The sequence below is a fragment of the Saccopteryx bilineata genome, chromosome 3 (genome assembly GCF_036850765.1).
Source record: "Saccopteryx bilineata isolate mSacBil1 chromosome 3, mSacBil1_pri_phased_curated, whole genome shotgun sequence".
NCBI classification, from domain to species: Eukaryota; Metazoa; Chordata; class Mammalia; order Chiroptera; family Emballonuridae; genus Saccopteryx; species Saccopteryx bilineata.
Window position 1 is genome coordinate 276,694,032 of NC_089492.1, and position 12,702 is coordinate 276,706,733.

The window sequence follows — 12,702 nt, forward strand, 5'->3', positions numbered from 1 at the left end:
AGCACTTAACCATGCCAGCCCTTGTATCGAGAGCTGCACACACATAACCTCACTCCTGCTCACTTCACTCTGAGGAGGTATTACTATTCCCATCTTACAGAAGAGGAAGCCTCACTCAAAGCTGCATATCTTTTTTTTTTTTTTTTTTTTGTATTTTTCTGAAGCTGGAAACGGGGAGAGACAGTCAGACAGACTCCCGCATGCGCCCGACTGGGATCCACCCAGCACACCCACCAGGGGCGACGCTCTACCCACCAGGGGGTGATGCTCTGCCCCTCCGGGGCATTGCTCTGTCGCGACCAGAGCCACTCTAGCGCCTGGGACAGAGGCCAAGGAGCCATCCCCAGCACCTGGGCCATCTTTGCTCCAATGGAGCCTCGGCTGCGGGAGGGGAAGAGAGAGACAGAGAGGAAGGAGAGGGGGAGGGATGGAGAAGCAGATGGGCGCTTCTCCTGTGTGCCCTGGCCGGGAATCGAACCCGGGACTTCTGCACGCCAGGCCGATGCTCTACCACTGAGCCAACCGGCCAGGGCAAGGCTGCATATCTTGTCCAAGGTCACATTGCTGATAAGTGGCAGGGCCAGGGTTTGAATGTAGAGCTGTCTGATCCTGCACGCGTGCTCTTTCCACGATGACATCCCAAAGCCCCTTCTGCTTCTCACGTTTATCAAAGTCCAATGGCGCTGTGATTTTACACTCTTGCTCTTGCGTGGAGGCCACACTATCTCAGCTGGGGGTCCCCACTCCTGCAGCCTCTCCTGGTGCCTCACTGTGCCCTCTACACCCCTATACCTGCATGCACCCCCCCATTGTCAAGAGTTGGTGCCAGCTGCCTTCTCCAACTGGAACCCAGTTAACAGAGGAGCCCTGGCACTGAGCCGACCTGCTGCCCACTGCATGGGCACCGTCTCGCTCTTTCTCTAGATTACAGGGCTCCACAGACCTGCTAATTGTGTTTGTATTTGAGTTGACTTATATTTGTGCTTAGCATGCATCCACACACCCCCTACCATGGAAGCAGATGGGCACTTGTGCCTTCCAAAGAAACATGATTAAGGCAATTTAGCACCTTCTTCAAAGGATGTGCTCTTCCTTCTCCATGAGGGAAAAATGTCTTTGGACTCTCTCAAATGTTTGAGATTTAATTCTGCTTTGCTTACAGCTGGTCCAATCGGGGGGCAGGGGGTACTAAGGAGGAAGAAAGAGAAACCTGGAGCTGAGCAAGAGGGGAGGAGGCATGGGACGTGGGGGAAGTGGCCTTTGTGCTTTGTGACTTTTTTCTTTTTTAAGACTTTATTTATTCATTTTAGAGAGGAGAGAGAGAATGAGGGGAGAAGCAGGAAGCATCAACTCCCATATATGCCTTGACCAGGTAAGCCCAGGGTTTCAAACTGACGACCTCAGCTTTCAAGGTTGACGCTTTATCCACTGCACCACCACTGGACAGACTGTGTTCTGTGACTTTAAGGAGCTGTACAAATTTAGTATCCCTGGAGACGCTTAACATATGTCACTGGAAGGGGGGGGGGGGGGTTGATCCTGACTCAAGCCAGGCTGTGAAATCTTTGGTTTAGAATTATTCTTTTATTTATTTATTTATTTATTTATTTATTTATTTATTTATTTGCTGTTTGTAAAATTTTAGAGCTAGAAGTTACCTTAGTAACTTCTCCTATTAATATAATATAGAGCATAAAGTTTGCTGATGTAAAATAACTCGCTCAAAACCTTCATAATTAGGCCCTGGCCCTGTTAGTTCAGTTGGTTAAGAGCATGGTCCTGAAGCAACAAGGTTGCAGGTTTGATCCTTGGTCAGGGCAGTCACAGGAAGCAACCAAAAAATGCACAACTGAGTGGAAAGACAAATGCCTCTCTTCCCTGTCCCCTCTCTCTCCCTTCTTCTCTCTGTCTTTCTAAAAATCAATAAAAAAGTCAAGCCCTGGCCGGGTAGCTCGGATGGTTGGAGCACCGTCCTGGAGCGCAGAGGTTGCCAGTTCAATTTCCCAGTCGGGGCACACACAGGAACAGAGGGATGTTCCTGTCTCTCTCTCCCTTCCTCTCTCTCACACAAAAACAAACAAACAACAACAACAACAACTTCAAAATTAATTTTTTCTCTTTATATATAATCACATAAGTTCCATGCTTGTATAAATAAATGCCAACATATGTTGCATGTAAGAGAATAGAAGGTGACCGTCCCTGGAACTTGCCTGCCCCCCTCCTCACTAAACCACTGTTAGCAGCTTGGTGGGATTCCTTTCAGCTTACTTTTCTAGCATTTATGTGCGTTTATATAGTTGTGTATATATACACAGATGCCGTTTGGGGCGCACAAATGGGATTACATATGGTTCTATAATGTGTTTTTTTCACCCAGAGAGCTTATTATTTTTTTAAAAGATTTTGTTTATTGACTTTTAGAGAAGGGGGGGGAGAAGCATCAACTCGTTGTTCCACTTAGTTGTCCCATTTAGTTGTGTGCTCACTGATTGCTTCTCCTATGTGCTCTGACCAGGAATTGAACCCGTGACCTTGGTGCGCCAGGATGACACTTTATCAACTGAATCACCCGGCCAGGGAGAAATTTGGAATTTCTTTATGTTTGGGAGGGAACCCCTGAGACGTTTAAAGGATGCTCAGGACTCTCAAATGTAGCTGCCAATTAATTCTTCACTCCAGGAAGTTACCTTGAATTTCAGCAACTGTCAAATGTCTTGTCTGTGGAGAGATGAGAGCTGCTACTTCCACAATACCTGCAGTTTAAATTTGGAAGCCACATTCACGTGTTATTTTTTTTTCCAAGCGACTTTTTAGAATTACATCCTGCCTTTCAGCTTAGTAGGGTCCCAGTGGGAATGGTGTGATGGACTGCCAAGCCATAAAACTGGTAGATGTGTGGGTTCACAGCACCAGCCCCATTTCTCTCTGCTCAATTCAACATTCAGAAAGAACATGCCACTTAGCAGATTTCTCTCTGTTACTAGTTATATAAAGTGGCAGAACTCTCGGGAAGCAAGGCTTCACGAGTTACAGGGACACACGGAGGGGTGTGTGTGGAGGGGCAGGGAAGCAACTTTGCGGAACTGTCACGGGGCCAGAAACACTGTGGGCTACTCTCCTGTCGTCTCCTTTAATCTCAGTTCTGGAAAAGCAATCTCTCATTTTCTACTTTTTACTTTTTGTCATGCTTCCCTGTGAATCATGATCTCGTTTGCTTGCCTCCATCCTGTGAGAGTTGACGTTCCGAGTCCTGCTTTGTAGTTGGAGAAATAGACTCGGGCTGAGTGGTGTGGGCCCCTGAGCCAGCTAGCTGCCTATGCTGGAATCCTGGCTCTCTCAACTTTAGAAGCTGTGAGACCTTGGGCAAGTGACTGCCCTCTCTGTGTTCCCTCATCTGTAAAATGGGCATAATAAAGTACAGACCTCATAGATCACTTGGGAGCCTGAGTGGAGAGTGCTCCTCAGAACAGGGCAGTAAGCTGTCAGCTGTGGGTTTTTGTTTTCTCCCAGCTCTTCCCAGGGAGCCCTGGGGACTTATTTAGTTCTCAGCCTCAGATTGCTCCTCCCCTCCTCAGTGGCTGTAGTGAAGATTATTTAAGTGCTGTGCCTGGTGCCTTGTCACCCTCCTGGACTCATCTGTTCTTCTGGCCTCAGCCTTTTCTCATTGTTTGATGTGGTCAGAGGAAGGCTATCCTGGACGCTCTGTTCCCCAGCAACAAGGATGGGAATTAAAGACTGTGGAGGCCTCGGCCGGTTGGCTCAGTGGTAGAGCATCAGGCTGGCTTGTGGATGTCCTGGGTTCGATCCCCAGTCAGGGCACATAGGAAAAGCGCCCTTCTGCTTCTCCATCTTTCCCTTTCTCTCTTTCTCTCCCCCTCCTGAAGCCATGGCTTGACTGGTTTGAGTGTGTGGCACTGAGGATGGCTCTGTGGAGCCTCTACCTCAGGGGCTAGAAATAGCTTGGTTGAGCATGGCCCCAGATGGGCAGAGCATCGGCCCCAAACAGGGGTTGCCAGATGGATCCTTGTTGGGGTACATGCAGGAGTCTGTCTCTCTATTTCTCCTCCTCTCACTTGGAAAAAAAGAAGAAAAGAAAAAAACAAAAAAAAACAAGACTGTGAAGGGCAGCAGGGTTAATTGAGGACACTCTGTGTCTGAGTCTAGCCATGGTCCTGTAAGAACCATGGACTTCTCAGAAATAGTCTTGATTTTTCTTCCCCCACCTTCTCCACAGCCACTGCCCAGAGTCAGGCCCCACACTTCCTGCCTGGTCCTCCCCATGGCAGACCGTTACCTTCATCCATCTGACACCCTAGTTCTGGAGTTTTTTTTCACATAAAACAAAGGTGTAACGAACCATTCAGTTCAACTACTGGTCTGTTCAAGGGCCTGGTTGTTACTGAGCACGACTTCTGCACCCGGCCCTGTGCTAGAGACTGAATAGGCACCATTTCATCTGCTCCTTGCAACACAGGTAGATCCTCTTATGGTGCGCACTTTACAGATGAGCAGGGAAGTAAGTCTCCTAAGGTCACATAGCTGGTAAGTAGAGGTCACCACGGTCCTGCAAGGTTTTATAGTATTTTATTCACTCAAGAAATACCTGCTGTGTCTCTAGCATGTGCAGGCATCAATCTATGTAGGTCCCAGGATGGGAGGGGCAAACAGAATAGGCAACAGTGGAGGAGGTGGATGGTAAACAGAATAAAAATATAATGTCAGTAAAGTGCTAAGAGAAGCATACTACACTAGGATAAGGAGACAGAGCATGACAAAGAGGAGGGTATGGGGAAAGGCCTTCCTGAGGAGGAGACAGCAGAGAGGAAAAGCGAATGAAGTCAGGCAGAGAGGAAACAGACCTGTGGTGGCACAGTGGATAAAGCGTCGACCTGGAACACTGAGTTCGCAGGTTCAAAACCCTGGGCTTGCCTGGTCAAGGCACATATGGGAGTTGATGCTTCCTGCTCCTCCCGCTTTCTATCTCTATCTTCTCTCTAAAATGAATAAGTAAATTGGCCCTGGCCGGTTGGCTCAGCAGCAGAGCGTCGGCCTGGCGTGCGGGGGACCCAGGTTCGATTCCCAGCCAGGGCACATAGGAGAGGCGCCCATTTGCTTCTCCACCCCCCCTCCTTCCTCTCTGTCTCTCTCTTCCCCTCCCGCAGCCAAGGCTTCATTGGAGCAAAGATGGCCCGGGCGCTGGGGATGGCTCCTTGGCCTCTGCCCCAGGCGCTAGAGTGGCTCTGGTTGCAACAGAGTAACGCCCTGGAGGGGCAGAGCATCACCCCCTGGTGGGCAGAGCATCGCCCCTGGTGGGCCTGCCGGGTGGATCCCTGTCGGGCGCATGCGGGAGTCTGTCTGACTGTCTCTCCCCATTTCCAACTTCAGAAAAATACAAAAAAAAAAAAAAAGAATAAGTAAATAAACAAAAATTTTTTTAAAAAAAGAAAAAGGAAACAGCATTTGGAGATGTGATGGGTCTGGCTGAGGTCACCTGGCAAGAAATAACGGCCTGTTGAATGGGGACTCAGACCCAGGGCCCTGTTCTTTTTCCTGTCTCTTGCAGCCTCCATCCTTCCTGAGATTCCTAAGACTGCAAGGAGCTGAGATGTTGATGTCGAGGCTTCCTCCTGACTCTCTGGGGGCAGAGACATGTCAAAGTCATTCTCAAATGGCTTTGTCATGAGTTAAACCAAGACACCAGAACATGAGCTCTGCTGGGGGCAGGTACTTCAACTCACAAACCACCTCAGCTCTTTTGTCTGAAATGACTAGTTAGACTAAATGAAATATTGCCTTTAAAAAAGAAAAGAAAAGAAAAGAAAAGAAACAGAACTGATGCGTGGATTTTGTTAAAATGACTAATCTGGCCCCATCCCCAGTCTATGTCAGTCCTGCTAGAAGTTGGAAGTCAAAGAAAATGTGTCTTCTTGACAAATTACTAACCTCCAGCCTAGCTCCAAGAAGTCTCAGAGTGCAGAGAGGTAGAAAGTGTCAAGCCACAAACAACCCCTCCTCAAAAACTTGTTCTAGGCCCTGACTAGGTAGCTCAGCTGGTTAGAGCATTGTCCCAGCCTGACCTGTGATGGCGCAGTTGATAAAGTTTTGACCTGTGACCTAGAAAGCTGAGGTTGCTGGTTCAAAACCCCAAGTTTGCCTGGTCAAGGCGCATACGAGAAGCAACTACTATGAGTTGTTGCTTCCCACTCCCTCCAACCCGGCCTTTCTCTCTCTCTCTCTCTCTCTCTCTCTCTCTCTCTCTCTCTCTCTCTCTCTCTTTTTCTCTCCCCTCTCTCTAAGGTCAATAAATAAAATCTTAAAAAAAAAAAAAGCATTAGCCTGACCTGTGGTGACACAGTGGATAAAGCACTGACCTGGAATGCTGAGGTTGCCAGTTCAAAACCCTGGGCTTGCCTGGTCAAGGTAGTTTTGGGAGTTGATGCTTTCTGCTCCTCCCTCTTCTCTCTCTCTCCCCTCTCAAAAATGAATAAATAAAATCTTAAAAAAAAGAAAAAAGAACATTGCCTCAATACACCAAAGTTGCGGTTCTATCCCTGATCAGGGCACATACAAGATCAATGAATGCATAAATAAGTGAAACAACAGATTGACATTTCTCTCTTTCTCTCTCTCAACTCAATCAATAAAAAAAAATTAAAACAAAAACAAGACCCTGGCCGGTTAGCTCAGTGACAGAGCGTCGGCCTGGCGTGCGGGAGTCCCGGGTTCAATTCCCGGCCAGGGCACACAGGAGAAGCGCCCATCTGCTTCTCCACCCCTCCCCTCTCCTTCCTCTCTGTCTCTCTCTTCCCCTCCCGCAGCCAAGGCTCCATTGGAGCAAAGTTTGCCCGGGCGCTGAGGATGGCTCTGTGGCCTCTGCCTCAGGCACTAGAATGGTTCTGATTGCGGCAGAGCGACACCCCAGATGGGCAGAGCATCGCCCCCTGGTGGGCATGCCGGTTGGGTCCCGGTTGGGCACATGCAGGAGTCTGTCTGACTGCCTTCCTGTTTCCAACTTTAGAAAAATACAAAAAAAATTAAAATAAGGCCCTGGCTGGTTGCCTCAGTGGCAGCACTTTGGCCAGGTGTGCAGATGTCCTGGGTTCGATTTTTGGTCAGGGCATACAGAAGAAGTGACCATTTGATTCTCACCTCTCCCCCTCCCCTTCTCCCTCCCTCTCTCTCCCCCCCTTACAGCCATGGTTTGATGAGCTCAAGTGAGTTGTCCTGGGGAGCTGAGGATGAGTCCTGGCCTCTGCCTCAGGCACTAAAAATAGTTTGGTTGCCAAGCAACAGAGCAATGGCTCCAGATAGGCAGAGTATTGCCCCATAGGGGGCTTGCCAGCTGGATCCCAGTCAGGGTACATGCAGGAGTCTATCTCTCTGCCTCCCCTCCTCTCACTTAATTTAAAAAAAAAAAAAACTCCTCTCCATGACAAATCCTGGGGAGCTGTTGGTGACAATGGAGAGTCATGAGGGGTGGTTCAAACATTTAATGAGTAGCCAGCCCCAGTAGTAGGTATTTCCATATCTTGCTTCATTTATTTAATTGTCATAATAATCCAGTGAAGTAGGCACTAACATCCCCATTTTACAGATGAGGAAACTGTGGCTCAGAGAAGTGCCCTCTAGCTCAAGTTCACACAGTGAGCAGCAGGCCCGTCTAACTCTCAAGTCCACGCTCTTGTCTCTGTCACATGTTATCTCCCTTCTGTTTTCCAGCTCCCAGCTCATTTATCTTTCCCCCACCCTCATGAAAGATGTTATCTGACTGCACTGGTGGAATTGTCCCATTTTACAGATGATGTTACCAAGGCTGAGGGACGTGCAATGTCAGAATTTGAACTCAGGCCCTCTGGCTTGCCCCTACACACCAACAGACCCTGGGGAAGACAGCTGGAGTGCTATGAGTGGGGACAATTGAAAATATCAAACTTTGCCTATTGCCTTGGCTGGTTTAAACTTTTTAAAATTAGTACCACAGAATCGAAAAGTTCCCCATTCCTGTAGGCAGAGATTCTTGTCTTGGGATTAGACCAAATGTTCCCTGTGAGCTGAACTTCTCTGCTGTAGCTTAAACCCATCACATGTCAATAGTGTCTAGAGAGCCCCTCCCTCCCTTCCAGGCGGGCACCAGCCTCAGCCCAGCTGTCCCCTCGGATTTCTATTCCCTGGGCGAAGCAATTGAGCTTTTAATTAAATTCTCTTGTTAGAAGTGAAGCTTGAGGAAAACAAACAGAAAAACCTCTCCTGCGGGACCTGTTTCTTCCCCGCTTGCTGGGAGACTTGAAGCTGGAGATAGTATTGCAGACGCCCTCGATACATCCACCCCTTGCTGCTCCCAGGGAATTTCCTGTTGCGCCTTCCTTGGCTCAGATCCACCCTGTCTGGAGCAGAGGAAATTGTGATGGGAGATGGGTATGAGGATGTTATCAGGAATGTTGGTGTGTTTGAGTTAGGAGTGAGCCTCTGGGTTCCCGTGGAGGAGGGAGGAGGAGGGAGGGGGGATTTCAAAGAACCGGAGTTGGGGTGGCAGCAGGCAACAAGACCATGTGAGTACTTGTCTCCAAGGAGAGCAGACACCAGATCACATGCGCCTCCCCTCCCTAAGTGACTTCCATTCTCCCCTGATCACAGTCTAATGAACACAAGGAGCTATGGGGAGCTGGAAAGAGCACTGAACTTCGAGTCAGGAAACTCAAGGTCTAGTCCAATCTGTTACTAACTCACTGTGTGATTGGTTAATCGTAAACAGAATAAACTGTGTTGTGGGATTGCATGTTAAAGTGTTAATGCTAAACATAGATGATCTTATTTAATTCTCACAAATTCATCCTTTTTCTTTTCTCAGAGAAGCTGAGGTTCAGAGAGGTTAATTGACCAACTCAAAAGCACGCAGCTGGTAAGTGCTATAAAGCTGAGCTTCAAACCAAGTAGTCTGGCTCCAGAGCCCAAGATCCTAACCATATCCTCCAGTTAGTTCCTCTTTCTAAGTCTCAGTTTCCCCATCTATAAACAAACAGGATTGGTATACTTGAACTCCAAGGACCCTTCCAGGTCTGACAATCTGTGCTTTATTCAACATTCACTCTATTGTCAGGCTCTGGGCTGGGAATACAAAGCTAAGTAAGGCTTCACCGCTGTCCTTAGATTATAAACTCTTTGTGAGTAGAAATCACATCTTTATTATCCTTGCTAGCCTTGCATCACTTACCACAGGCACTGTGCAAATATTTGTTGACACTGTGCTCAAAATATTTGTTGACTAGATGTGTGATTCATGGGTAAGAGCACAGGGTTGGGAGTTAGCTATAACTGAGGTTCCATCCTGTAACTACCCTTGCAAGAGAAAGTCACTGAACTTCTGTGTCTGTTTCTTCATCTAGTGACAATACACAAGATTACTTTCCTCGAAGGGTTATGGAGAGGATAATATATTTTAAGCATTTATCATAGTACTTGGCACATTAAAAACTGCTCAGTAAATATTAGTTCCTTTCCTTGATGGATTCTCCATCCTTCCCTTTCCCCTTGTCACTGGCTGGTGAAGGCCATGCTGTATCCTTCTTTGTTGTCCACAAGTGGAAGGTGGGAACTAATTTCTACTGCTGGGGGCAGGCAGCTAACTTGCTCGGCCAGGTCTGTGATGAAGGAAGAAAACAGGTTCTTTGGAAAGCCCTCCCTGGATTCTGATTCCCATGCAGTCCCTGTTCCTCCCAGCCACAGATGTCCCTCTGTCTAGACAGCTCTCCCCAGAAGAAATCGCCAACCACAGACTGTCTGATGACAAAGCGTGCTCTAGACACTAGACACAATTCATTCAACCATGTTCAGAAAAAGATTAACCTGGCTCCCACCCTGCAAGCAAAAGGGACTCTAGGGGAGCAGGAGTGGCTTGGTGGCTTCTTCATTCATTTATCCATCCATCTATTCATCCATCCATCTATTCATCCATCCATCCAACCAACCAACCATCCAACCATCCATCTGTCCCTCTTTGTTTGAATGCCTACCATGTGCTAGGCACGGGGCATACCTAGATGAAGAATAACCTTTACCCTTCCCAAACTTGTAATGTTGGGAGAGATGGACACAAAATAATTATGAAAGGTGTGGCATCCCAACTATAGTTATAGTGACAGAGAATACTCATGGAGGGCTTACTGTGTGCCAGGCATAGTGCTACGTAATTTAGATGAATGATTTTATGTTAGCCCTCATCATAACCCCATGAAGTAAAATACTATCATTGTGATCATTTTACACATGAGCCAACAGAGGCTCACAGAATTTAAAATAACTTGTCCAAGGTTGCACAGTTACTGAAAAATCAGGATTCAAATTCAGTCTGATTGTTGCATCAACACTTTCAACCTTCAAGGAGGGGAGGACCACTTCCCTTCAGGAGGAATGAGGGGGACCCCTTAGAGCAGGAATTTCAGAGCTAAGCCTTGAGGGATGACTCATGGTAGACCAACGAGGTATGACAGAGGAAATGAGGGGGACTCTGGCCAATGGAAATGAGGGTCAGAACTTTCTAAACAGAAGGAAAAGCATGAGCCAGGTTTGAGAAGGCAGGGCATACAGAGTGGGAACAGCTGGGGAAGAGCCAGGAATGCCAGGATGAGGGAGCTGGGACCGTTTCAGGAAAGGGTGGGGAGGGACTTGAGATGCCTGGGCAGGGGATCCACGTGCTTTAGGAAGCTTGCCCTAGTGAAGCATGGAGGATGGTTTGGAGGGGGCAGGAGGCTGGTCAGAGACTTGCCCCAAGGTCTTTCAATTGTGGTAGCAGGGATGGAGATGGTGATGGAATTGCTGATGATGCCCATGCTGACGTCAGAGTTCAGAGTACCAGAGAGTGCAAACCTGCCCTGTCCCATCATGCCACTCACTTATTCAAAGCCCTTCCGTGGCTCTCGTAGCTCTCAGGATAAAGCCCCAGGCCCTTCATCTGGCATTCAAGGCTCTTCATGAGCTGGAGGAGCTGGCCCATTCCTGCCCTCCAGCCTCATCTTGACCACTTTCTCCTATTCTGGCAATATCTGCAGGCCAAATTCTTTTTTTTAGCCTCTGTGTCTTTGCACATGCTCTTCCTTCCACCAGGAAACTTTTCTGATTTGCTTTCCCCTTCTTTGCTCAGATGACTCCTATCCACCCTTCAAGGCTCAGTGCAGGGGTTGCCCTTGCCCACCTTCCAGGTGGGACATGCTCTTCTTCTAGCCCCTTTAGGTCCTGCTACCTCTGTCCTTTCTCCCACACTGGGCTGTGCTTGGCTACATGTGGGGTTTTTTCTCCTGAACTGTGTGAGTTTCCTGAGAGCAGGCACTATGCTTAGCACATTTGCTGTTCCAGGGTGAGGGCTGGGAGGCTGAAGTGAATCTTCTCCAGAAGACCCAGCTTTTTGCTTAAACCAATTTTCCAGTGGCATTTACCATCTTGAACTGCTGCTGTTGTCAAAAGATGCGAGCTTTCCAATGGCAAGAGAAGTGAAGGCAAAAATTAATGAATGGGACTACATCAGACTAAGAAGTTTTTGCTCAGCAAGAGAAACTGATAACAAAATAAACAGAAAGCCAACTAAATGGGAAATGATATTTTCAAACAACAGCTCAGATAAGGGCTTAATATCCAAAATATACAAAGAACTCATAAAACTCAACAACAAACAAACAAACAATCCAATAAAAAAATGGGAAGAGGATATGAATAGACACTTCTCCCAGGAAGAAATACAAATGGCCAACAGATATATGAAAAGATGCTCATCTTCTTTAGCTATTAGAGAAATGCAAATCAAAACGGCAATGAGATACCACCTCACACCTGTTCGATTAGCTGTTATTAGCAAGTCAGGTAATAGCAAATGTTGGAGAGGCTGTGGAGAAAAAGGAACCCTCATCCACTGTTGGTGGGAATGTAAAGTAGTACAACCATTATGGAAGAAAGTATGGTGGTTCCTCAAAAAACTGAAAATAGAACTACCTTATGACCCAGCAATTCCTCTACTGGGTATATATCCCCAAAACTCAGAAACATTGATACGTAAAGACACATGCAGCCCCATGTTTATTGCAGCATTGTTCACAGTGGCCAGGACATGGAAACAACCAAAAAGCCCATCAATAGATGACTGGATAAAGAAGATGTGGCACATATACACTATGGAATACTACTCAGCCATAAGAAATGATGACATCGGAACATTTACAGCAAAATGGTGGGATCTCGATAACATGATACGAAGCGAAATAAGTAAATCAGAAAAAAACAGGAACTGTATTATTCCATACGTAGGTGGGACATAATAGTGAAACTAAGAGACATTGATAAGAGTGTGGTGGTTACGGGGGGGAGGGGGGAATGGTGGAGGGAAAGGGGGAGGGGGAGGGGCACAGAGAGAACAAGATAGAGGGTGACGGAGGATAATCTGACTTTGGGTGGTGGGTATGCAACATAATTGAACGACAAGATAATCTGGACTTGTTATCTTTGAATATATGTATCCTGATTTATTGATGTCACCCCATTAAAAAAATAAAATTATAAAAAAAAAAAGATGCAAGCTTTGTTACAGTGTGCTGAGATGGTGCACAAGGTTTGCCTTTTCTCCTATCCTTTCTGTTTCTCATCCCTGGTCAGGGCAGCTTCTGGGAATATTGGATCTTTACAGTGAGGACACAGACCCTGGTGTGTATTTACTTT